Below are 27,447 nucleotides of genomic sequence, written 5' to 3'. Positions count from 1 at the left end.
TTCCCAGCACTGCCATGTGTGTCCGAATGTGTGACCAGAGATGCCACATATCGCGGGGAATATGTCCCAGTTGTTACACATCCCTGTACACCGTTGTAGAGATCTGCACATACGTCAGTGTGGGAAGCATGACATCAGCCGGTGTGGTGCATCACACACGTCGGCTGTCCGTATACACATGTGTGGTCACCACAGTGTGTGTGTGTCTGTATGTATGTCTGGTGCTTGGTGTGAGGGTGTATGCTAATATACAGTGAGAAATGATCACTAACCTCACGTGGTGACTAACCCGTTATAGTGATGCAGTGCACTACCCTGTTGATGCCATAGGTCCCAGCCATACTGGCTACCTGTGCATGTTCCTTCTCTGTGACACATCGTGTGGGTGCATAGTACTGTGAGGGTGATGACCACATAGGCAAGGGTCCCCACCTGCACACTATGGGGTGTGTGTTATAGTGGTGTACACCCCATGAATGTGGCCATGTTCCCGTACTGTTACAGGGTCCTACTGCTGCACAGTGTGGCCTCCAGCTACCGAGTGACACCTCACATCATCATTGGCCAGACTGCTGTGTACAACCCCTGCACCATGTCACCTTACCTGTAATGTGTCCTGCTATGTATGTCACGTCTCTGTCCAGTGTAGCCTGTGGCACTGACCACATGCGTCAGGTGCAGTATATGTGCGGACATCTGTGTCATGTTGGTGTTTCCAACAGTCAGGTTGAGGGTACATGTAGCATGCTGATATTGCCAGATGTGACTGTGAGTAATCCACAGTTACACGTGGGGGAATGCAAACACTGCTACCTGTAGGCACATGCAAGTACACCATAGGAGGGAACCAGGGTATCACAACCAACATGGTGCTACAGATGTAACTGAGACACATACCGTGAACACATCACAATGCATGCTGCACCTGCACTACATGGTATGACCGGCGCATGTCGACAGTACACATCCTATATCACATACACATCTCTCTGTATTCACACACAACCACTGCAACATGCACATCCCTCACTATGCATACACAGGTAATATTACATACACCTCTCACTATTCTGTTCACCCTCTGCATCAGAATATTTGTGCATAAACCTGCACTGATGGTGTGGATGACAGGGATGCGGCACAGGCTTCATCATATGCACAGGTGATATGTTTGCCAGGGGCATAGGCTGCACCAATGGATAACATCATGTGTGTGTGTAAGGGCCGGTGAGTTGATTGGACATGTCTGTTCAGAATGCATGTGGATGTTGTGGAGCCCTACAGTTGTGTTTGCTGTGTGCGTGTATGTGTGTACACAGCTCTGCCATTTGTGAGTCCTACACAGGGTATAATTGACAGCCCCAGATTGTACAGACCAGGTTGTACAGCTCACTGTGTCCGTCCATGGCCACATGACCTGTGCCTGCCTGGGGTTGCACGGGCACTACCAGGTGGAGGTACAGAGTGGCCACTGTCCGATGACACATGTCCGCTGGAACCGTTTCCCCACTGGGAACATCCAGGGCCACGTCCACGTGGCCTGCTGTGTCCTGGTGTTGACAGCGCAGCACCAGCTGCACTGCTACTGCTACTGGCACTATGGGAGCGGGCATGTGAGGTGGCACGCTCATGTTGACCTACACTAGGTGGTGTTGCTGGCCTACGTCCACGTGGACTATGCCTCACTCCTACCAGATGTTGCAGCACAGACAGCTCCCGCTCGCGGATTGCCATGCCTCGGTCAAGGATTCCGACCATTTCACCCAATCGCCTATCCAGAACATCAGCAATCTGCTGTTGAGCATTTGCCAATGCCTGGATGTTGTCATTTAGGGTATGGATAGCAGCCCTCTGCAGCCTCTGCCCTTCTCTGTTCAGCCGTTCAGCACGTGCCTGTGCCGCCATTACAGTCTGGAACATGCATCTGGTGATACCAGCTTCTGTGCTCTGTCCTGCAGGTGCATGTCTGCCAGAGGTCCTCCTATGAGCAGCACCGGCCACATGCCTGTGTGGCACATCTGCAGTCATTACACTGACACCATGGTGTGTAGACACACCTTCTGTAGCCACCACACGTTCCTGTTCCACGCTAACAGACGCTGACTGTCCTTCCTCTATGGCCACTGGTGATGCGGTATGTGTTGGCAGCAGAACTGTGTGCGGGGAAGAGGGGGACATAGCTGGGATGGTAACCATTGGCACAGATTCAGCCCCTGACAACCCTGCTTGTACCTCATGCATATGTTCATCACCGCTAGTATCTGTGGGGACACTAACATCAGATAGACCGCAGGAGGGTAACGCACCTACATCACCTGTGAATGCAAAGAAATACTGTAAAGTACAATAGACACAGACACAGATACACACACACACACACACACACACACACACACACACACACACACACACACACACACACACACACACACACACACACACACACACACACACACACACCATGCATGTGATTTGTCAGATGGCATGCAGCATGCCTGTGATACAGCAGAGGGCATGCAGCTCAGACATTAATAGTGTTAGTAAGCATACCTCCCTGGGGTGCACACTACAGCAAGCAGGTGTCATATCAGTAGCCATGCAGTTCACACAATCATGGTAGTATGCATGCATCCCCATGATACACAATGTGGCCCAGAACAGGATAACAGTACACATGGCTGACGTGACCTTGACATGTAACGTGCTGACATGTGCAATAACATGCATACATGTCTGACACAATGGTGTCCTGACACATGTACAGCATCATAATGGGCTTCACATTGCAGTGTTGTGTGTATGCCCTACAGATAGAATGCATGTTTAGCAAATGTGCATGAGCATGGGAGGGTAGTGTGAGCCGTCTACATTGCTATACAGTGTGAAGTACAGACACTGTGCCATTGCATGGCATCATGAGGCATCTATGTTGCTGTAGAATGCATAATATGTACACATTGCATAGCCATAACTGCAACACAGTCGTGATGTTCAACAGATCGTATATGGTAGACTTCAGTGACACCTCCAGTAGCTGTGCACAGGCTTTTAGGATGTCCAGTGTACCACATCAACTGTATAATTGGTCAACTACAGCTATAATTGGACCATGTGTGGACAATGTGCAACAGGGTGTATACACATCCCATGTACTGTGTGGCTACATGTCTGGCCATCCCCCATGGCCATGTGTGCACATGTGTTGGCCAAATGTGTGTGATGGCCATCTATCTCACATGTCTGTGGTGTCCCATATGACATACACCCATAGATGTCAGATATGTCACAATCCACAGGGCTATGCAGACAACGGGTTGTATGTTTGGTATGTGGGGTATAGGTCATGCGATAGTGTGACAATATTGCAGACAGAACACTACGTGTCTGGGACATGTCAGGTGGCACATCACAATGTGTGCACCCAATGCAGGGGCATATGACACAATGGTGACACCTGTGGGCTGCCCATATCACAGCTCACTGTGTGGTACTGTGTGCGTACCACACATGTTGTTCCAATGCATACTACATATGCCTCCATTGTAGAACACCTCCACCATTGTATGCACAGCTGACCACACATGTCACATTGACAAGTACTGTGGTTTCAAGTCAGTGTGTCATTTCATTTGTATATATTGCACATGGGTGATGCAACCTGCATATCGTGACTGGAACAAACATCAGGTGTGCAAGTGTTAACTGGCCACATGGCAAATAGATCTACACTGTAACATGCCTGATACTGATGACAGTCTCACCTGCAACAGACTCATGTCTGTGTGGCACGCCAGAGGTACCTGTATAGGGGTGACACAGCAGTATGAACATTATCCATGACTGTATGACAGCCACAGGTTGCACTGTGCATGTGAACACATTCACCTGTGTAATAGCATATAGTATGCACATGTGTGCATACACAGCGTAGCATACTGTAGTATGCAGCATGTGTGTCCACATACCTTGCATATGTTGTTACTTTACATAATGTACAGTGACACATGCAACTAAATGGGATATAATAGCCATATGTGCCGTACTGACTTACCAGGCAACTCCAGGCTCATTGGTTGGGAGACACCCACCTCCATGATGGCAGCTAGTGTTTGTGGATGCTGTTCCCTGGGTGTCCCCAGACTGGGCAGTAGCTCCTCGGTGTGTATGAGTGGGGGCTGGGTTGGTGGCCCACCACCTGTTCCACCTTGTTCCCTGGCGATTGCAGTGGCACGCTGTTTTGCATGTCGTATCAAGTCCATGCAGTGTCTGCGCACCTGCTGGTAAGTGCGGTTATGGCCACCCACATCGTTCACCCTCCTGCGTAGATCCTGCCACAGGTCATCCCACTGCTGGGCATGCTGTGGCACATGGCTGAACAACAAGTCATAGTTGTCATGGAGCTGTGGGATGAGGACATCATCCTCCTGGCGGCTGTATGCTGCGAGGCGTGTACGGGGCATTATCTGTAAGAGATAATGATGGTGACAGGTCACAGTTTCAGAGATGTACAGAGATACTGCTGCACATACATTTCTATGACATCTACTACATCTGCACAGTTATCTTTGCAAAGCATCATGACACTGACACGAATGACGTGTTTGTGTCACACACATCTCACACCCATTATGCATTGGATATCATCACCATATATGTGTGTCACCTCATTACAGTGTTCATACTCCATGTAAATGCTGTCTTGCTCTGGGCATGTCTATTTGCCGGCACTTGTGTTCTTACCTATCTGCACATGCCTGGATGTGTCCACGGTAATGCTGTTGACTTGGATGCTGTGTATATGTCACATATCAACACAGACACAGCCGTAATGGACTTGAGCAGTGACAATGCACATATACGCATGGACACCTGTACATGCATGTGTTATGCCATATACATCTACACAGCACTGTACAACTGTTCAACATCCTGCCACGGATCACCTGTATTGCACATGTGATAGACATGGGACAATGGCTAGTCAGACGACATTCGCAGGGATGGTTATCAACCATAGCATGTGCGGGCATGGTTTCCAAGCTGTAACAGACAGCCATTATGCCACCACAAGGTGCATCAGTGCCACATTACTGATCCAGTCAGTTGATAGTACATCTACCATGCGGCCATCACACCATGTATGACTGGGATGACATGTGCAGCTTTGATGGACAGGGTTGCATGGTATGGTGGGAGTATGTCACATATATGGCACAGGGATATGTCCAGCCTGTGGTGATCCTAGTATTAGGACGGTGGCTGTCCATGACATATGTCTTATAGATCAGGATATGGACATGTAGCATATCCATCATCATGGTGTAGCAAATGTCTTTCTGCAAGGTAGACAGCATGCTGCATAGTGGAGGTGAGGATTGTGAAGGCTGGTATCGCACATCCATGCATAGCCATTACCCCTTAAAGGTGGTATGTGATCCAATATTGGTCACCACAGTGCTGTTTATGCCTGTCCACTGATCTCCGTGCTCATTGATGGCACCCTGACATGACATGGGTACCTCATATGACTACCTAAGGGGCCTGGAGATGTCACCAAGTCGGGGGGTGCACTGCACAGCACCATCCCTTGCACAGTGTCCATAATGTTGACCACAGCCTAGGTAGTAGTTTATGGGTACAAGGATGTTCACCTAGCGGTGACAATGCTGGTATCATCCATCAGACTGTGCACATATGTCACACACCTCACCCACATAGCCCATTCTGTATGTTGTTCACAACACTGACACAGCTATACTGATAGGTCATGGCCATTCACAGCCTTACACACACAGATGCCTAACATTTGTCTGTGTGGTATGGGCTACAATGAGGGTGGGGTACAACACATTAACCCTGTTCTACTGTAGCTGGCACTGGTGTGATGTGCACATGTCACTCTTGCACCTTTTGTAGTTGTGAGTCTGTCAACAGGCCACTGGTGGAACACTCCTGTGACATACAGAGGTATTTGTAATCAAACATCCGTGCTGTGTTGTACATCTGTACTGCTAACATCTACAGTGATAATGGTTCATGGACATGCACACCATACTCAGCAGGGTTATAGTGCAGTGCCACCCAAAATGACTGTCATCACCACTTGTGGGTTGATATTATCCAACACCCTATCTGCATTGTATGGTCATGCTAGGCACTTGTTCAGAACTTGTGAGCATGTCATGAGCTACTGATTAGTATAGCACCCATTCCACACCATTTCCCACAGGTACACTGGCTGTCCTACACTTCCCAGCTTGCTTATGGTACAACAGCTGTTGTACACATGCTTACATATCCTGTGGGACATGGTTGTATATACAGGCATGTCCAACTGTCACGTACCAGTGCTACTGCCTGTCTATATAAGGGATATGTCATACATGTGGCAATAGAGCAATTGTTTCATGTACACATTCAATGCTCACCTCCCAACATACGACACTACAGCCTGTGGGGGATGCACTTCTGCAGCCGTGCTGGGGGCATAGCTCTCAAGTGTACCTCATTATGAGGAACGTACCTCATTTGGGGTCTTAAAAGGTGCATGTTCTTCAAGGTTCCACATTGGAAGGGTCTGTCACACATTCATTGTTGGAAATTGTTTACCTGCTAGCCATGGCTAAATAGATGGGAATCATATTAATTCATTAGAATATCCTTTTTATATGTAAAACCAGCCTATTTTAGCCATCATATGCCCTTCCTAGTTGAAGCTGTTAGTAAGCCAGTTGTAAGTGTTCCACGTTTTGTCCATTTGTCACACATTATGAGGGCTAATGTTCCTCATTTTGGGGACAGGAGGATGACAGCTATTGCTGGGGGTAATGCTGTCACCAACCCTGACTGCACCTGACAGTCATTTGGAGATGTGTAACATTCGCAACACACCCCACCCATCACATAGTCTCACATGATCTACCCCACTGGCCACACCTACGAGGACAACTTGTGCAGTACGTCTCCATACTCAGTGTAGGCACCAGAGGTAGCCTCCATCATGGCAGACAACTTCACCAACGTATAGCCCACAGACTCATGTGTGCCCATCACATACAACCAATGGGAGTTATAACATTCACAACATACCAGTCATAGGTGACTCTGTAGCGAGTTACACTGCAGTTCCACACAGCAGGCTACACAAGGCGATAGTCGCTTACATCTTGCTGTCAGGTAACTGCTTCTGCAACATAACCTATGCAAACATGCCACACCTGACCAGGTACGATGTGACTGTCATTCTCCATGTTAGTGTGACTGCCCTGTGATGGCACTTCACAGACTATGTGTGCAGGGACATGCAATAGCTCACCAGTCTTATAGCCCTGAGGGTGTGGGTCATGCCCTGGGGAGCATTTTGCATTTGTCCGGACACGATACCACTGTACAATGACCGACTGTGTCACTTCAACAGTTGCCTATGCTCCTATTGTCATTCCACAGGCATCTGGTATCTGTCCGCTTTGACTGACCTGGTCAAACACAATGATGTGGCACAGATGACTTGCACCTATCAGCCGTGGGAGTACAGCTCACATGTAAGGCTCTTGCTGCTTCTATACTGCCTGTCTTGCACAGTTTCCAATAACTGTCACCGGCAGAACAGGAACTGGCAAGCACGACATGGGGTCATGTGACACAATGCTTGCATCTTCCTCTGTGACGCACGCAGGCAAGGCACACCTTATAATGCACCACTCAAACATCTCTGCAGTGACTGGGACCTGCCTCTAGGCTCTGCAGAGCTCACCTGCAATGACAGGTTATAGACAGACCATACCTTTCAGGCACATACCTGGACCGGCACACCCACAGCTGAGGGGTTCCCATATCCCACTATGTTGTGCACACATCCTGGCTAGTTACTTAGCACAATGCATCAGAGGTGCTCCACGTGCAACTAACTCTGTCTGGGACCACTATACACATTGTAACAAGCTACAGAGTCAACATCATACCCCACGGTTAACATACCTTATTTGTTAGTATATTGGACAGTGGGCCTCAGACAGCTACTACTGATGTGTGACTGACACTACCCCACACTTAACTGGGATAGCCACTCATGTACCAACACATCCATGAGTCACAACCTCCGCTCTGCTGGATCAACCCATACACACTACCTCCAAGAACTACATTAACCTTGACATGAACACTACCACCATGTGACTGGTGTTACACACCTAGGGTTATCCCGTCATTGGTGGATTCCAAACATATGCTACTCAACCTTGTTAGCCACATCCCAGCACCACACCCATCACAGCATACACAGTACATGAGTACTACAACACCTACTACAGACGTCTGCTGACAGCGGTTGTTAACGTCATGACACCCGTGCAGATAGACAATGCACATACATATGCTGACACATACCCCAGTGCACTTCATTAGCATGTACACAACTGCATGGATCATGCTATTCCACACAGAGCCATGATGGTACACACCGGATAACAGACGCCACTCTGGTGGTCATGTTCCATGGACATATGATGTACAACAACAGGTGTAGGCTGTTGCACAGTGGTGTACATTCCCAAGGGTGGGGTGGCACACTGGTCAGCCGTGGTAGGGCCACAGGGTCCCTCATCACATACTCCAAGACTAGCTATGTAAACATGACTGCAACACATTCCGGAGTGTACCACCAGGCATTATGGTGGTATGTCAGTAGTCGATGGCAACACCCACATCTGCTGTCACATACAAAAGTCACTCAGGAACATTACAGACCCAGGTGATGTTGGCAACATGATGGAGGATGGATTCAATGCTAACATTACACCCTCCCACTCACTACAGGGCCACAGTCCGCACAGGAACATTGTGGTGTCCCTGTGGTCACACCTACACAGTACTGGCCTGCACTCTAAATGTCCTGGGACACTGGCCCCATGTCACCTTCCAACGTCCCAGGCTGTGATGCCCACCAACCTCTGAATGACATGTCTCCCCACTAGGCCACCATATTCAGTAATAGCCTTGTTTCAGACATTGTAGCCACTGAATGGCACACAGCAGCATTTATCACACTACACACAGGTGTAACCACAATGCACGAGTGGGTCTATAGTCCTACACACCTGTCTGGACTGTTCTGCATGGCTATGGGGCACATCATCAAGGACGTCATTCACAGAGACAAGAGACATTGTTGGGCTCCCATCCTTTGCTGCCACCCAGGTTGGGCTTGTTAGGGCCAGAGCATGGCCCCTACACATGGTAGACACCTTTCATACAGTTACCAGGGCAGTTGCTGATGGTACGGGAGTCCACACATCCTACATTGCCCTCTCATTGCCTTTCAGCACCATTCTCCATTCTGGTATTGACAACATACACATCCACCTGCACATCGTACCCTATGTCTCAGGATGTTATGCAATGTGGCTCATGGACAGAACACACACAGTGAGGCCAGCATACCATAGTATCTACTACATGTCAGGTACATTTGGCATACCACAGTCCTCAGTCGTAGGGCCCCTCATGTTCAGTATATGCTTCCCTGCAGTACAGGCTAGCACAGGGGACTTTCCCTGCCTAGCTTTCAAACCCCTGCATACCAAGCACCATGATTGCTCCACCAGCTGATACTGACTCCATCCATACGGGTGTCGCTGTGACAGATACATGATATGACTATCATGGCATCAAGCTGCATGACACAAGGTGCATGAACATCACCTTTGCATTACACCATTCACCCACTGACTATCACATGGGTGGTAGTCCCCTACATACATATCACATTGTACATGTTTGCAGTACACACATATGTCGCACCTACTCCTGTGGTTACCGTATTGCCACTGTGGCGTGGATATCCTTCTACGTGGCCAGACCTATCTGTACTGGGTGTGTAGCTGGTACATAGGCACCCATTGTACCTCTGAACTCAAGACATCTACACACATTCAAGGGTACACCACCCCATTTAGGGTGCACCTTACACAACAGCTACAGCTTTACATACCACAACATTAACACTCCATGACGTTTACTGAGCTCTGACAGTTTAAGTATGCAGCTACACTATGGACACCACATCTGTACACATTTGCATACTACATACTCAGGGGTGACCTCTGCTGATCAGACAGGGCCCATGTCCACAACATTATTAATGGATATACTCCTCATACTCGACATAAGCAGAAGCCACTGTGAGCAACATGCTCATGGATATGTGCACACATGCCGCAATGAGTGGGATGTGCTTGAGGGTTACATTCCCAAACCAGACACTCACCATGCTTTGGAACATAAGTTCTATGTACATCACGCAGGGACACTCAGTAGCACTGTTCATGTGATACCTCCCTTGGTGGTTGAGAGACACATGTAGGCCTGGGATCACTGCAGTGGCTGTACTGTGCAGGGGTGCAGGTGACACATGGCTCTGCTGTTCACAGGACACTACCCTAGAGAGGTGCCACTAGTGTGAACACTGTAGTTGTGCTTACACATGGACTTGCCAGACTGCATAGCACCCCACTATGCACCTGTGAAGCTATTTCATGTCCTTTGTGCATGGTTACTTGGTAGCCCTTCCATTTAGATTAGCTATCATGCTATTACAATTTCCCATGCCTACAAGCCATATGTATCCTGTTATTGTACATGCCAATAGACGATACCTGTGGTATGCATGATATGCCTGTTATGCTGTGTAGAATATCTGTCATATCTACCTACAATACTATACATTACACATATTTCACATAGTATCCCATAATGCAAAGCATACTTGCACAGCGGGACCACCTTAGATATGTCATTAACGTTATATGCCCATACACATGCGTGCTGTGACAGTATATCAACATATACTATCCCCAGCTATGGCATGTCCTTGTTGGACATACCCTACCACTGACGGCGGGTTGTATGGAATTGTTCTGTTTAACGCCCTCATGTAGCATCCCTTGTGGTGTCTGTGCTGTGTACCTTGTATCCCACTGCTGGACGCACAGTGTCTACAAGCGTTAGTATGCTCAGCAAGACATCACTATATAAATACCTTTCCCCACTTTATGCATTGCGGACACGTTTAATTAATGCAAACCAGGCTATACATACAGTAAAACTAATTAATACAGATCATGCTATACATAACCTTACATATCGGGTGTTCTACATACCTTGTTATCGTTACAGCGTTTCGTTTCTATCTCACTCACAGTGTTTCAACTGGTATTTGGTATGAGCATACGGTTGGAATGTCTGGCAAGTCATCCTTATATACGTCAATACCTGTAACATGTGGATTCATCCCACCAATTGGTGTTCCTGAGTGAATAATTACTTGCATATCAGCTGTGCAGCTACTCCATTTGCCAGTTATGTGGCAACAGTGGGGTATAATTAAATCCTCCACTTGGGCGTTGCCTGTTTGCCCTACCTTCGGGGAGAAAGTCTGTATTGTGTTTTGTTATGTGTAATTGCAACTGCTACGCATGGAGACAAGTATACTTTGGATTCATGTCCCCCGTGGATTGTGTGTGCCAGGTAGAGTATTTGGTTCAACATGTGGGTGTACCTGTCATCCCAATGTCTGATAATGGAGTATTGCAAACAAAACCTGTAACATGGCTGTTTGTTCCATTATACAACGCCTGCAATTTTGCATGATGCCTTTAATTGTGTCTCACACGGTATGTTGAGGGTTCTGCAGATGTAATTGACTGACTGGATGTTTGTGCTGCTATTACAGTCTGTATTGCTTTAGTTTATAGTGTGGGGGATGTCGGTGGGTGTATGTAGCATATACAGGTTTGTGGGCCTTGCATTTCTACATAATCCGTATATATGTGTGTGTGGGCACCATCCCTAATTAGAGAGCTAACAGTTAGTTGACTTATGTTACGGGATTGTACGTTGGGCCATTGTTAATTGGTTTCTATATCGTCTGCAGGTGAGCTTGCTACTTGTATACCTCTGGAATTGCAGCGATATATCAAGGGATATGTGTAAGTGACAGCTATCCCTTGTATTTCTGTCCCAGATATTTGCAGTCATTGCGGTTGTGTTGGTAGAAGAGCCTGTTTGCCATGGGTTGCCACCTTTTCATATGGTCATTGTTGGACACTTGCGGGACACACAGCGGTGTTTACAGGCCAACACATAGCTACAGTCAGTACACAGGTTAGCACATACTTTTATCCTCAATACATACCTATTGTTGTGGGACTTTGGCTACTTATCATATTGCATGTAACATTTACGTTTCTTACATACAGGCATAACTATTAAATACGACTATTACATTATTTATGGGACATATTAATGTCCTACCATCTCGGACATTTGCCCTTTGTACTGTTTTATGTCAGGACACACCTTCCCAGGGTGGGGCTGTCCCTCCTACTGTGGGACAGGTGGTAACTGTATGCCTACGGCTAGCTATACCCACACCTACCGTACTGATCTGCCTCTGACTTGGCACTAACAAACACAGTACCTAAAAGTCCCCTATCACCCTCATGCTATTTCCCAATGCCATCTCTCTCTTTTCTTTTTCCACTAGATCCCTACAATAATATGTTTATAAGATATCTAGTTCCTCTCGACTGCCTTCTCCTCATAATTTCCTATGAGCGATTTATGGGATTAAACTTCATCCTTCTCCTCTGAGCTTAGAATTTAAATCCTCAATATTGTCTAGTGTATCCCTATTTCATTTACCTACATATCACTTGAATACTTAATTTATGGCTATGTTTTAAATTGATGTCTCTTCCTACCATGTTATCAAGAATTTATTCTGTATGTAACTCAAAGTCTTGTTTTTACTGTGGAGCTTTTCTCCCCAGGTCTCTGCTGAAAATGGATATGTATCCAGTTGGACTAACCCGGTAAACAAATGTAAAATAAATAAAAATAAATAAATACATGTTTCGGACACACACACACATTACAGTCACACGGAGACGCACATGGCACCCTCAACGCACACTTACACAGACTACGGCACTCACAAACACAGTTGAACACAGTACCTACGTGGACCACAACACCGGCAGCAGTGACTAACTGTCCCTTCATATCATCATACTATTACTCGAGACTGTACTGTTCCGGTACTGTGTTCTATCGGTCTTTCAGCCTCGTGGTTACGCATGTTGGTATGTTACACATTCCATAGTTGGCGGTATCCTATTTATTTGTACCTCCAAGGTGTTATGAATGTCGTTAAACTATCTATTATATTTGCAGATATCGCTGAATCCATCTATATCAACATATATCACTCTATTGCCCTTTCTATCTGTATTATATATATATGCATATGTGTACAAATATATATATATATCTATATATATATATATATATATATATATATATATATATATATCTGGCGGGGAACGTGACAGGCACACAGCATCACCATATGCTGTAAGGCTCATGTACTGTTCAGGTGTTGGCATTCCATGTTCCACTAGCTGTTGTGTTTACAATGTTTGAGGGCTGCCTATGTAGGAGTCACACATTGGGCCACCTATACATTACAATTTACAGGTGGTCATGTTTGTGTGCCATGCATTTTACTGTGTGTGCAGGTGGAGAGGTGTCAGTCCGTAGGGGCCTACACTGTCAGAGTATGTGCTATACGTTCCCTCTTTGCCAAGGCGTAGGCATATTGGGCATGCCTCCATCTGCCTACTGGGGCTGGCACAGTGTGTTCATGGTCTGAATCCCTCTGTGCCTGTAATGGCCTTGGCAATTGCGGTGGGCTATGAGGGCCTTCACCATTTTGTCCCTGCTGCAGCTGCTTCCGCAGGATCATATTATGTAGCATGGCACATACTATGACGATGTGGGCACACGTGCCTGGAGAGTACTGCAAGGCTCCACCAGATGTATCCAAGCACTGGAACCGTGATTTCAGCATCCCGAACACACACTCTATAATGATTCTGGTTTGTGCATGTGCCTCATTATGGCGTTCTTGCATGGGCGTGTGTGCATTTCTGATGGGAGTCATCATCCACGGCTCCAGTGCATAGCCAGCATCCCCCACAAGATGGCCATGCGGGATGTCCCCCCTGAGAAATACCTGATACAGCTGTGAGGCATGCCAGATATGGGAGTCATGGTAGCTTCCAGGGCTGCCAGCACACACATCCATGATAATGCCCTGGGCATTGCACATGACCTGGCAGTTGATGGAGTGGAATCCCTTGCAGTTTATGTAGTGCCTACCATGCTCACTGGGTGGAGACTTGATTTGTATGTGCGTGCAGTCTATCGCACCCAGTACCTCCGGGTAGTGTGCCACACAGTGGAAGTGGCGCATATTGCTGGCCAACTCCCCCAGAGTTCGGGGGAAGTATATCTGCTCATTGGCATGTGGTAACATGGCATCCAGGAACTGGTGTAGTACCCTGGATGCTGATGCCTGTGAGATACCCATTATATCTCCAGTTGGCCTTTGAAAGGTACCTGTGGCCAGTATTCGCAGGTTTACACATACCTTCGTGTCCACTGGTATGGGTTCCCCTCTGTTGTTTCTGGTTGTCAGGCATGGCCGGCACAGCTCCACTATTTGCTGTAAGATGTCCCTGTCCACCTGTAATGCTCTATCTCCAGGTCATGTAGCCCCTGGTAGGTTACCCTTGGTCTGAACACTCTCCTTCTCCTCTGAGGCCTGCGGTGGTTGTCGGCATCATCCTCCACAACACCGTCAGTCTCTAACACATGCTGATGAATCACAGCTATGACAGCTCCCAACATGTACATTTTAAAAGTTCCCCGTGTGTTTACACCTATGGTACAGTGTTTGGGAATACACAGGTGTGTGTAGGGTGCTTTCACACTTTATACTATTGTGCTGTGAACACCGATGATGTCATAGGGTGTGTATGTACGATCGTAGCTACAGGGTATCTTATGTGTTTTACTGCCGGAACTACTATTGTGGTGCCTTTGGTGTTAAATTACATTTGGCTGCCGTGGATTACCTCTTGACCTTCCCTTTACATTTCTGCACATTGCACCTACCATTCTCTGGCGTGCATCCTGCAGCCTACTTTCATTTGTACTTTCCTGGACCTGGCGTATCTTGCGTTATGTGTGCTACTGCCGGTCTGCTGTCGGTTTGCTTTGCTCTGCTGTGTCAGGTCTCCTATCTTTGCAATCCAATACCTCCCCTCCTTTCTTTGCATTCCAATGCCTCCCCTGTCCTGTTTTGCAGGTTTCTGCAGGCAGACTTGTCAGCTGCCATCGATTGGCCATCGTGGGTTGATTGGTGTTGATTGCTCATTAGTACTCCAATTACCATACTTCAGCATTTCCTTCTTTTCTTCCCCTGACCTTCCTGTTTGTGCTATTGTTCGCGGTGCATGCGTCCGATTACTGGGTTTCAGGCACGTTTTCATCCCCGTACACATGCCCTTTTGGGCACCATGTGTGCTCTCAGCTAAACGATTCTATATCTTCCTCCCCACCCCTGTCCTGCAGCTTTGCTTAGCAACGGACAGGCCAGATTTGCTTTGCTCCAATATGCTTACTGCTACGGTGGCACACCCCTCTGCTGATGTCATGTATCTCCTCTGAGCCACTCCTCGGTGTTATACCGCTGCGCCATATGGTACAACCTTCATCCGGCGGCACATTTGCGATTCAGTATTATCTGCCTCATTTGCATGGCATTGACTACTAATTCATAGTTACTGCGCCGAACACTATCGCAGGCCCTTAGCAACCCTTGCATCTTGGTTGTGGTGTTCCATGCCTACCATTGTGTATTATGCTGTAACCCTGATTTCCATTATGTTGCGATTTTATGACATTTTTATATTATTTCTTTATGTTACAGCTTCCGCACACATGCCCTGCGGTTGTGCTGTGCGTTACTGTGGACATGACATTAAATGTTGTTATTTACGTGTTGTGCATCTTTTGTTATGCCATTGGCTGTGTATTTCGCCATTGGCATATGTTAACGTTGTGATACCTGGGTCTGGCCCGCTTCCATAGCTCCAATGTTCTGTTTGGGAAAATGTAAACCGTGTTTTTTGGTTTACATTTCCGTGGGCTTACGCTACGTCTGCACCACTTCATGAATCACTATATGCCTTCATTTGCATGGTGCGACACTGCGCATGGGGTGATTAGCATACCTAGGCCGGGGGCTGCGCAGTTCTGGCGTACGCCAGTAGTGCACGTGGAATTGGATCATACCCGAATTGCTCGATGGCCATATTTGGCATTATATCGCCTACGCTATGCCTGCTCCTGGCGCAAGCTTCATGAATCCCGGGGATAGTTTAAATGTACTTCCCTGGATGCAAATTGTAGTCTAAATGCTTTGTTTTTGAGTTTCCAGCAGTTCCATTAATCATTTAAATAATACAGTCTCAGCTACACTTAATAATTTTAAAAGAAAAAACTTGAAATCGGTGACAACCGGTATCAAAGGAATTAAAACAATCAATAATTTAAGTAAAATTCAGTGAGAAAATCACACATACAATATGCAAATAAAGATTAAACTAACTACACTAAGATAACATTCTATAAGGGTAAGTAATTTATTAATTAGTTATTTTGACCTTCCATACCAGTTGTGCCTGCCACACTAAAACACTGGACATCCTTTATGTTGTGAGCAAATACGACCAATAGCATCTGCTCTCTATCGATTGCAGTTGCAACTCATTATAACAGCAAAAACAAAAGTAAAAATAAAATATCAATCAAAATAAATCTTCTCATACCCATGAGTTGCACAGTAAAGCAAAAATCAACACTGGATGGTTTCAGATAAGCTCTGTAGTGTCCTGTCAACAGTCTGTGTGAATTTATAGCTGCCTTCACCCTTTGGGATGGGCAGAATTTGCCTATCTACAATCTATTCCTTTTTTTCCAACAAACAGTGGAAGTCAAGAGGAAAAAAATAAAATATAAATCAATATACATCTTCTCCTATCAAGCAGCTGCACAATAAATTACAAACCATGTATCTATTCATTCATTTAAACACAAGTATACATCTAAGTGTACACAATCATACAAAGGGTTGTATTTATTTATTTTACATTTGTTGACCGGGCTAGTCCAACTGGATATATGTCCATTTTCAGTAGAGGCCCGGGGAGAAAAGCTCCAAGACAGATCCATTATACCAATATGTATAAAGTTACAAATTCAAAACAGTGTTTGTAAGGTTACAATCAAGTTAACATGGCAGAAGATACAAAACATTTTACAGTATATTGCAAAGCAATATTTACAATAATATAGAACAAGATATTCACATGAGGTAGACTGAACTTTTTCAGGTTACAATTCCTGAGAATGGTTGCATAAGAGTATTTACGACATATTGAACAAGATATCCATGTGAGGTAGATCATAACTGTATGTGGGTTTGCTATTCTTGTAAAGTTTGCAATAAAGAGCATTAAATTATAGTTAGAGTGGAGTTAGGAGAAATTTAGTCACAGAAGTAGTGGGTTAGTCAGGGTTAGTGCAAGGGCATAGCCAGTGTGTTCTAAGGTATATTGTGACTTTTTGCTTGAAGTGGGGTAGGGAAGGAAGTGAAGTAATAGCACTAGGTAGAAGATTCCAGTATTTCCCAGTTGTGTTTGAGAAAAGAGAGTTATCTGCCATGTTGTTAGACTTACTAATACTAAGTAGAAGTTTGTTAGCAGAGCGTAAGGTATTAAGATTTTTATACGGAGTAATGAGGTTTGAGAGTATAGGAGTGTTGTTAGGCTGGTTGAGGATCTTATGAGCAATGGTAAGTTGGTTAAAATAAAGGTGATTTTGCAGTTCAAGTTGTTTTACATTCTGACAGTGATGAGTTCTAAACCAATTACCAGTAGCAAATCTGGCAATGTTATTGTAAGATGTAGTTAGTTTAAGAAGATTCTTCTTGGATAGGTTGGTGTAAATTGGTGAGGCATAGAGAAGTGTTGAGATTAGATGAGAGTGGGCAATAGTAGTTCTGGCTGTTGGAGTGAGAAAATATTTGATCTTGTATAGGGAGCCCATTTTTCTGTTGACTGTTTTTATTGTGTTATCAATGTAACCCACTAGCTAGAAAAAATAAGAACCTAATTTTTAAACTTCTACAACTCATCCTAAAAGTTGATGTCCACTCCCTGTTAGATGGTGATATACACCCTAACCCAGGTCCTACCACTATCACAGCTACACAGCCTGATACACCAACAAATTCAATCACACAGACACTTACCAAGCCCCCCAACTCTCTCCTGATAGCTCATCTTAATATTCGTAGCATCAATAACAAAATAGCTCACCTGCATGCCCTTATTGATGTTTATTCCTTTGACATCCTCTGTCTGTCTGAAACATGGCTTAATCCATCAATACAAGACAGTGCAGTTCTACCCCCTGGCTATAATATCATAAGATGTGACCGTAACACTAAAAAAGGAGGAGGCATAGCCATACTTTATAAGAATGGATTACAAGTTACCTTGTTAGACTCCAAACCTCCACTTTGCAACAATGCAGAAATTCTTCTAACTAAGATTCAGCTTAACAAAAGCAAAGCCATATATCTATCATGTGTCTATCTTCCCCCAGGCAATAACATCAACACATTAGAGGCTATCCTCAGCTGGCTCAAGTAAATACCCCCAAGAAACCATTATACTTGGAGATTTTAACATTAACTGGAACTCCTGTATATCTGAGCAGCCTTCTACTCATATCAACTTATATGGTTTTACCCAAACAATAACATCCCCAACCCGCACCAATAAAACTAACAACAAAACTAGTACCCTTGACTGGAAACTCACTAATACCCCCAACTAAACTATAAAATAGGCACCCTCCCTGAGGACATAAGTGATCACTTGCTTACCTATTTAATCAGAACAAAAACTGTCATCCTAAACTCTACCATCTGTAGAACTATTTGCACTACCAAAATTTTTAACCCTGCTCACTTTCAAGCTGAACTAGTCACCTGTGACTGTTCATCCCTGAAATACCTCCCAATAGATAATGCCATGAAATACTTTAACTCTAAATTTCTAACCATTTTAGACAGCCATGCCCCATTATGCAAAGTTAGAATTAGAACCAAACCGGCACCATGGCTCACCAAAACGACCAAACAAAAAATCCTCCAAAGAAATAAACAATGGGCCAAATGGCGCTCAACAAAAAGCTCCTCAGACCACCTGCAATTCAGACAGCTAAGAAATGAAACAAAAAAAAAACATATTCGCCGATAAAAGAAACTACTACTACCAACTACAACAAACCAACCAAAATAATCCCCATAAATTCTGGCGAGGTATCAATAACCTCCTACACCCTGGATGCTCAAGTACTCCCTCTCCCTCTGACTCTGATCACAACAATCCCATCCAAATAGCTGACTCATTTAATACTTTTTTCACTGAAACCATACAATCCCTAGCCAACCAGCTATCCCCTAGCACCCCAGGCTCTGCCACAACCTTTACCAATAATTCTCATCAATTTCATTTTCAGCCAGTGCCCACTTCACTTATCTGTAACCTCATACAGAAACTTAAACCCACTACTCTCTCTGCTGATAAATTACCTGCAGAATACCTGCAAAAAGCTGCTAAAGTCATAGCCTACCCCATATCCATCCTCATTAACAGAACTATTTCTGATGGATCTATTCCCCTAATCTGGAAAGTCTCTCACATAATTCTCCTGCATAAGGGCGGTAACTCCAAAGAGTTGTCCAATTATAGGCCCATAGCTATTCTATCTCCTTTGGCAAAAATAATGGAGAAATGTATACACATACAACTGTTAACCTACCTACTCCATCACAATTTATTAGCACCCTGTCAACATGGCTTTAGACCATTTCATAGCACCACCTCTGCTCTCTTATCCTTCACTAACCATATTAACAGTAATCGTAATATTGATACTCTATCCTCAGCTGTTTTTATTGACCCGTCCAAAGCATTTGACATGGTGAATCACCACCTCCTTATAGACACACTCAAAACCTGTCATTGGACAACCATACTATACAGTGGTTCCAATCATACCTACATAACAGGCAACAGGCTGTACTATGGGAAAATACTTTATCTTCCCACGTCCCAGTCACTCTAGGGGTCCCGCAAGGATCTATATTAGGCCCATTACTCTTCTCCATCTTTACAAATGACCTTCATTCTGTAATTCCTCAAGCTGACTGTATCCAATACGCTGACGACTCCACACTCATATGCGCTGCTGCTTCTCAATCAGAACTTCAGTCACTAACCCAAATGACCTTTAGTACAGTTGAAAACTGGCTCCTACAAAGACGTCTTATCCTTAACCCCAAAAAAAACAAAAATGCTATTTACCCCCGCCCGCAGAACCTCCCCACTTAACTTTACTATTACTTCAAATGATGGAACTATAATACCTCCTGAACAAACCACCAAACTACTCAGGGTACTAATAGATAACAACTTGTCCTTTGAACCTCACATTAATAACACCATAAACATAGTAAACAAGAAACTAGGTTCCCTCTATAGAATAAAACCCTTTCTTACACCTCCAGCCAGGGTTACTATTGCTTGTACCCACCTCATCTCTACTTTGCTCTATGCCTCCCCTATCTATACCAAAATATGTAGAAGTAATCTGAGTAAACTTACATCCTCCTACAACAATATTGCCAGATTTGCAGCTGGGTCCTCCTATAGAACTCATCATTGTATCAATCTGAATCAGTTAGGATGGTTAGAGCTGCCAAATTTAATACTTTTCAATCAATTAATAGTAGCCCATAAGATCATGTATTTACCTCAAAATACACCCATACTTAGATCCCTAGTCATCCCCTATAATAACCTCAAGACCTTACGCTCAGCTAGTAACCTACTTGTACAAATATCAAAATCCAACAACTTAGCTGGTGACACCTTGTTCTCCAATACAGTAGGTAAAGCCTGGAACATCCTCCCAAGCCAGCTAACCTCAATATCCTCTGTCAGCTTATTTAAAAGCAAGCTTAAACCCTACCTCAAATCACACTGGCTATGCCCCTGTGTTAACCCAGACTAAGCAGCTAACTATTAACTAAACTCCCACAATTCCTAGCCTCCCATGATCATGATCTTGTGTTGTCTCACTAATTTTTAGTGAGCTTAACCTTCCTTAGGATTTTTTCTCATGTAAATAAGTATATACTGTGGAATGATCAAACACATTCATACAGTATCACAACCTATGTGTTAAATAACACTAGGAATCCATTCTTGTTTGCTGTTCTTCTATACTCTATCTATTGATCTCTAGTGGTTTTCTTTCTTAGGTTTTTGTGAGACCTTAGTATCTCTTATCATAAATTACTAGGTGTATCTAATTTTGTAATATGTTATAAAGATTTGTACTACACCATTTCTAATACAAATGTATTAGTCTTATTCATCTATTCTTAGATAAATATTTCCTTTTTCCTACTGAAATATAAAATATATAATCTTAGGCTTGTACTATAATTGTTAAAACATCTTATGTACCAAATTATACTGTTATTGTCTTTGTCTTGACCTTTTATGTTGTTGTAATTTGTGGAGCTTTTCTCCCCGGGCCTCCACTGAAAATGGACATATATCCAGCTGGACTAGCCTGGTCAACAAATGTAAAATAAAATAAATAAAAATAAATAATTAATATGGTTATCGAAGCTGGGGTAATTGTCTTTAGTAATTCCTAGGAGTTTGGTGGTAGAATCAGGGGATATGAGGGTGCCATTGTTAGAAATAACAGAGAAATCTAAAGGCATGGATTTACGGGTAGGAGTAAAGAGAAGGAGCTTTGTTTTTTTTTGGAATTCAAGAGGATGCAACGTTTTAAGAACCAAGTCTCTACTACGTTAAATATTTTCTGAGTTAGGGATTGTAGTTCAGATGAAGATTCAGCTGCACAGATTAAAGTTGAATCATCTGCATACTGTATGCAGGTTGCCTGAGGAATAGCTAGGTAGAGATCATTGATAAATATTGAGAATAAGAGAGGGCCTAGAATGGAGCCCTGAGGGACACCAAGTGAGACTGGAAGGTGGGATGATAGTTTATTCTCCCAGAGCACAGCCTGTTGCCTATTGCTAAGGTAAGAAGTAAACCATTGTACAGCCATAGTATCAAGACAGAGTGATTTCAGAATATTTATAAGTAGAGAGTGGTTTACCATAGCAAATGCTTTTGAGAGATCAATAAATAGAGAGGAAGAGCGAACACTGTTATTGCAGTTTTTGTTTATGGTATCAGTAAAAGATAAGGGGGCAGTAGTAGTACTGTGGAATGGCCTAAAGCCATGTTGGCTTTCAGCAAGTATGTTATGTTGAATTAAATAGTTTAGAAGCTGATGGTGAATACATTTTTCCATTATTTCTGCTAAGGGGGATAGTAGGGCTATAGGTCGATAGTTAGAGTATTCATTTGAGTTGCCACCTTTGTGTAGGGGGATAATAAGTGAGATTTTCCAAATGTCAGAGATGCTTCTCTTGTTAGTAGTTCTATTAATCAGGATGGATATCGGGTAAGCTACTTCTTTAGCTGCTTTTTGCAGGTATTCGGCTGGGATCTGGTCAGCAGAAGGAGTACAAGGCTTAAGTTTTAGAATGAGTTTCTAGATAAAATTTGTTGAGGTGGGTAGAAATCGGAAGGTAGGAAGAGAGCTGGGAGAAGAGTTAAGAAGACTGGATCTATCAGGAGCTAGTTGACTGGCTAGAGATTGGATAGCCTCTGTGAAGAAGGAATTGAAAGTACTGGCAGTTTTGATAGGAGTCTCATGTGTTGCACCTGTTGGGGTTGGTGTTCTGGAATGACCTGGATAAAGGAGTCTATTGATACTTGCCCAAAATTTTTGAGGATTGTTTTGGTTTGTTTGCTGCATTTTACAGTAAAGTTTTTTTCTGTCTGAGAGAATTTCTTTTTTGTCATGTTTCTCATATGTCTAAAGATTTGATGATCTGATGTATTTTTGGTAGTTCGCCACCTAGACCAGGCTTTATTTCTGAGGAGGATTTTTTTCTTGGTTTCATTTGTAAGCCAGGGGGCAGGTTTGGACCTAGTTCTGATAGTACGTTTAGGGTGCATGCTGGTCTAGGATTTCTAAGAACTTAGAGTTGAAGTATTTGACAGCCTTTTCAAGTGGGAGGGTTTTTAATTGAGACCAATCACAGGCAGTGAGTTCAATCTGGAAAAGGTGTTGGTTAAATTGCTTGTTGGTCCGTATAGTCCTATATGAAGTTAGGTGAGAGGTATTAAACTTTTGCCTGATTATATAAGTCAAGGAATGGTCACTTACATCATCAGGTCATGGATGTGTATAAATGCTTAGCTCCTGCATTCCAAAATAGTTATGGTGTAATGGAAGGAATCAAATGCAGTAAAGAGGAGCATCATCAATGAACTGTTTGGGTACAATCCTGGATTTGTTTTGTTGACTGTTGACACTGTGTTTATTTGGTTGTAAATAAACTGGACAAAATGAAGTCTATGAGTTTAGTGTTATGAATGCATTTTAATTTCACTTGTTTTTTTGCAGGCACAGTGGAGTGAAATGCATTGTGATGGTCTACAACAGTCTATCTGGTACTTAGTGCAGAAGAGTAAAGCTATGAGGTGTTAACAAGCTGCTTCCTATAGTACCAGATTGTAGCGCCTTAGCCTTCATTTGTCTAATGTGTGACTCTGATAAAGTCACTCCACTTGACAGTGCTCCTGGGCTGCCCCAGCAAAGGGACACCTGTCCAGTGGGCTGTCCCAGGTGTTAGTAAATGTATTACACATTTTTCTACTGAATTCTTGCATCCTTTCCATAGCCGCTAATTAGTGATTCACTGTATGCCATTCTAATATGAATCCCTGCACGCCTCTTGTAGTATAATGTGTTGTCAGATGCATTTTCAAAAAATGTGAGTTTCAAAAGAAGAGAAGTGTACTGTTGCTCATGTCTGCTTACAGTGTGAGAGTATTTTGTTTTGTCTAGCAAATGACTGTGAGTCTTTTTGCTGCAAAATTTGAAATAAATTTTAAATTAAATCCAAATCTATAATCAGTGCAAAAAAGGTACAGTTTGATGTTCTTGAATTTGTGTTATGACATTTTATCTCTCTTTTTACTAAAGCACAAATATTGTTGTACAATTCTCCAACTTCTGTTGTACTGTTGGCTACCAACTTGATTTGTTGCACTGTAGCATATTTATACTTCATCCAAACCATAATCCTGGAATATGATAACTTTACCAATGCATTCAGAAAGAACTAAAGTGATGTCAATAACAGCTGCAGTACAAGGGGCTGTTTAGACAATGCAGTAATCTGCAATTCAGAGATATGTAAGCTGCGATGAGGAAAGACCTCATTATTGGCTAATATGCATGTCTCCTAATTGTCTTTAACTACTGCCAGTGTTAATCTGTTCTTTCCAGTGGTAAGCTGGTGGCCCATAAATCTCACTGACACACACACACACACACACACACACACACACACACACACACACACACACACACACACATCCACTTCCCATACCTGTTCCTGAGTTGATAGAATGCCCCAATGTCTCTTTTTACATTTTCATCCAGATGATACACTAAGTGTGTAATGCCAAATGTAACAGTTTCATACTTATTTTGCACAATCTGCAACACGATTATAGACCTGTTGTTCTATTAACTTTTTAAATGACTCGGACTCATATTTCAAAAAGTCTCTCTGGTGACTTCTAATGTTCCTCGCTTTCTTTGCCCTGAAGCTTCCCCACACATGGGCAAACCCCGTCCCTCTCAACTGTTCCTGATTTTGCAGGATACTCCTGTTGTTGCCTCCCATAGGTAAAACTCACAATTGTCCAGATTTTAATCTCACAGTTTTGCTCTGTTCTTCATTAAATTTGTGTTTTTCTGGCAAATCATTAAGGACTGCAGTTTGCAAATAATGGCAAACATTTGAGCTCCAGACTTCATATCTTTCAGAAAATGCATATTCATGCAAAAGGTGTTATTCTAGCAACTTTCTAAGTTTAATAGACAACTAATTAAAAAAGATCCTTGATTATGTTTTTATCCCAGACTATTTTGTCTTTGCCCACATTTCTTGTTCTCCAAGGTTGAGATGTGTGCTTATAGATGCCCTGTCATTTGTAACTCATGGACTGTTACAGTCACTGAATTATACCACAGAGTAGAGAGTCATACTGCTTATGTGAAAAACACTCACTACAGTCCCCCGGATTCTCAAAAGCTTGCACGGAGTGCAAGACTGGTGCAGGAGCTCAAGCAGGCAATATGTCTGCCGTGCGATATAGGAACAGCCTGCAGGGACGTGCACGAGCACTCCTGCACTAATCCTGCACGGACTAAGCTCTGGTATGCAAATTACTTTATTTGCAGGAGAAATCTATGCAAATGAGGTGATTTTGCAATCCAGAAAGCTTGCAACAGTCCGTGCAGGACTAGTGCTATCTGCAGAAATGTACTCAGTTAGTAACCGAGTACATTTCTGCAAAATTCAAAACGGAGCTTGACAGCCCCAAATAAAGGCTGCATATCATGTAGTAAGCAACCAATAGCCAAGTATAAGGCCATTGGCATTGCAAACAAAAAAATACAAAAATCAACTTTTATTTTTTTTAGCCGATCGCAGCTGTTTAAACGTTGGGCAGTGGCGCGCAAATGGGATCGGGGGGAAAACAATAAAATAAACCTAAAATAAGTAGTCTAACTAAAATCACTATTCTGCCATGCAAGTCAATGGCAGGCAGAAGACAACCTGGCCAGTGAGTAGTGGTTGCTAAGGGGGGAGGCTCAGTGTGAGACATGTAACTATGCATTAGCAGGCAATCCTATGCAAATGAGGGGAAGTATAGTGAATCCCAGTCTTCTCCAGCATGTGAATCAGGTCCCAATAGTGTAACAGTAAGAATAGCTTGGTGCAAGCCTAGGAGGTAGGTGACATCATGGGGTGTGTCAGGCATACTGTAAGCGGATTGGAGCCCTGTGGCTCAGTATGCTCCTAGCTTAGCACAGCTAAGCTAGGGGGTCTGTCTAAACTTGCTTAGCACTCTTTACAAAGCCTAAGCGGGTGTGCGTGCCGCGCACCAGGTATTACAGGAAGGAAAAAGAGGTTAAACCGGGAAATAGCAGCAGTGTGTACATTTGAGCACTCTGTTTGTGCTGCGTGCCCCTGGGCCTAAACAGGAAGGCAATGGGAAGAGAAAACAGCAGTAGGAAGGTAATCAAGGAGAACTAGCTTAGCTGGCAGGTGAAATGTATCAGAATCAGCCAATCACACAGGCAGCAGACCAGCCCAGCGCAGAACACCACTATAAACTAAACAAACACCTTCCCCTCTGTTTTTTCCCACACTCTGCACCACCAGTGTATACAAGTAGGGAAATTTTAACAAACCAACCTGCAAAATGAGAAGGGCTGCAGCAGGCAACATAGAACAACATGTACAAGAGGCTGAGGGTGGTGAGGATGTGACTGCTGCTGATCAACCCACAGTGAGGAGACGGAGAAGAGTGTACAAACCCAGGGTAACCTACCAGGGGCTACATGAGCTGAAGATAGTGGAGCACTATAGGGTGGACAGAGACCTCCTACAGCAAAATGTTGAGCTGTGCCGGCCACACCTGATACACCAAACTGACTGAGTGGAACCCATCCCAGTGGACACCAAGGTATGTGTAGGCCTAGGAATACTAGCCACAGGTACCTCCCAAAGCTCAAATGGGGATATCATGGGGATCTCACAGGCATCAGCATCCAGAGTATTCCACCAGTTCCTGGATGCCATGTCAGCACATGCCAGTGAGCACATATATTTCCTTAACACCCATGAGGCGTTGACCAGCAATATGCGTCGCTTCCACCAAATAGCAGACTACCCTGAGGTAGTGGCTGCTATAGACTGCATGCACATATGCATCAAAGCACCACTCGGTGATCAGGGTAGGGCTTACATTAACCACAGGGGCATCCCCTCCATCAACTGCCAGGTCATATGTGATGCCCAGGGCATTATAATGAATGTATGTGTGCTGGCTGCCCTGGAAGCTATGACGATTACCACATATGGCATCTGACGCAGCTGTACCAGAGTTGTGCCAATTGGGACATCCTCTGGAGCCATGGCTGATGGCACCCATCAGAAATGCACACACACCCGAGCAAGAACGCCATAATGAGACACATGCACAGACCAGACTTATAATAGAATGGGTGTTTGGGATGCTCAGATTACGGTTCCGGTGTCTGGACACATCCGGTGGAGCCTTGCAGTACTCACCAGCTACATGTACTCAATCATATGCTACACAATATGATCCTGCGGAAACAGCTGCAGCAGGAATAGCATGGGGCAGGGCCAAACAGCCCCCCACCAATGCCAAGGCCTTCACAGGAAGAGCGACTCGGAACCGGAACAACCTGAGCCTGCCCCAG

The sequence above is a fragment of the Protopterus annectens genome, chromosome 8.part0 (genome assembly GCF_019279795.1).
Source record: "Protopterus annectens isolate FY-2018-M chromosome 8.part0, PAN1.0, whole genome shotgun sequence".
Classification (NCBI taxonomy): domain Eukaryota; kingdom Metazoa; phylum Chordata; order Ceratodontiformes; family Protopteridae; genus Protopterus; species Protopterus annectens.
This window is presented reverse-complemented; position numbering follows the sequence as displayed.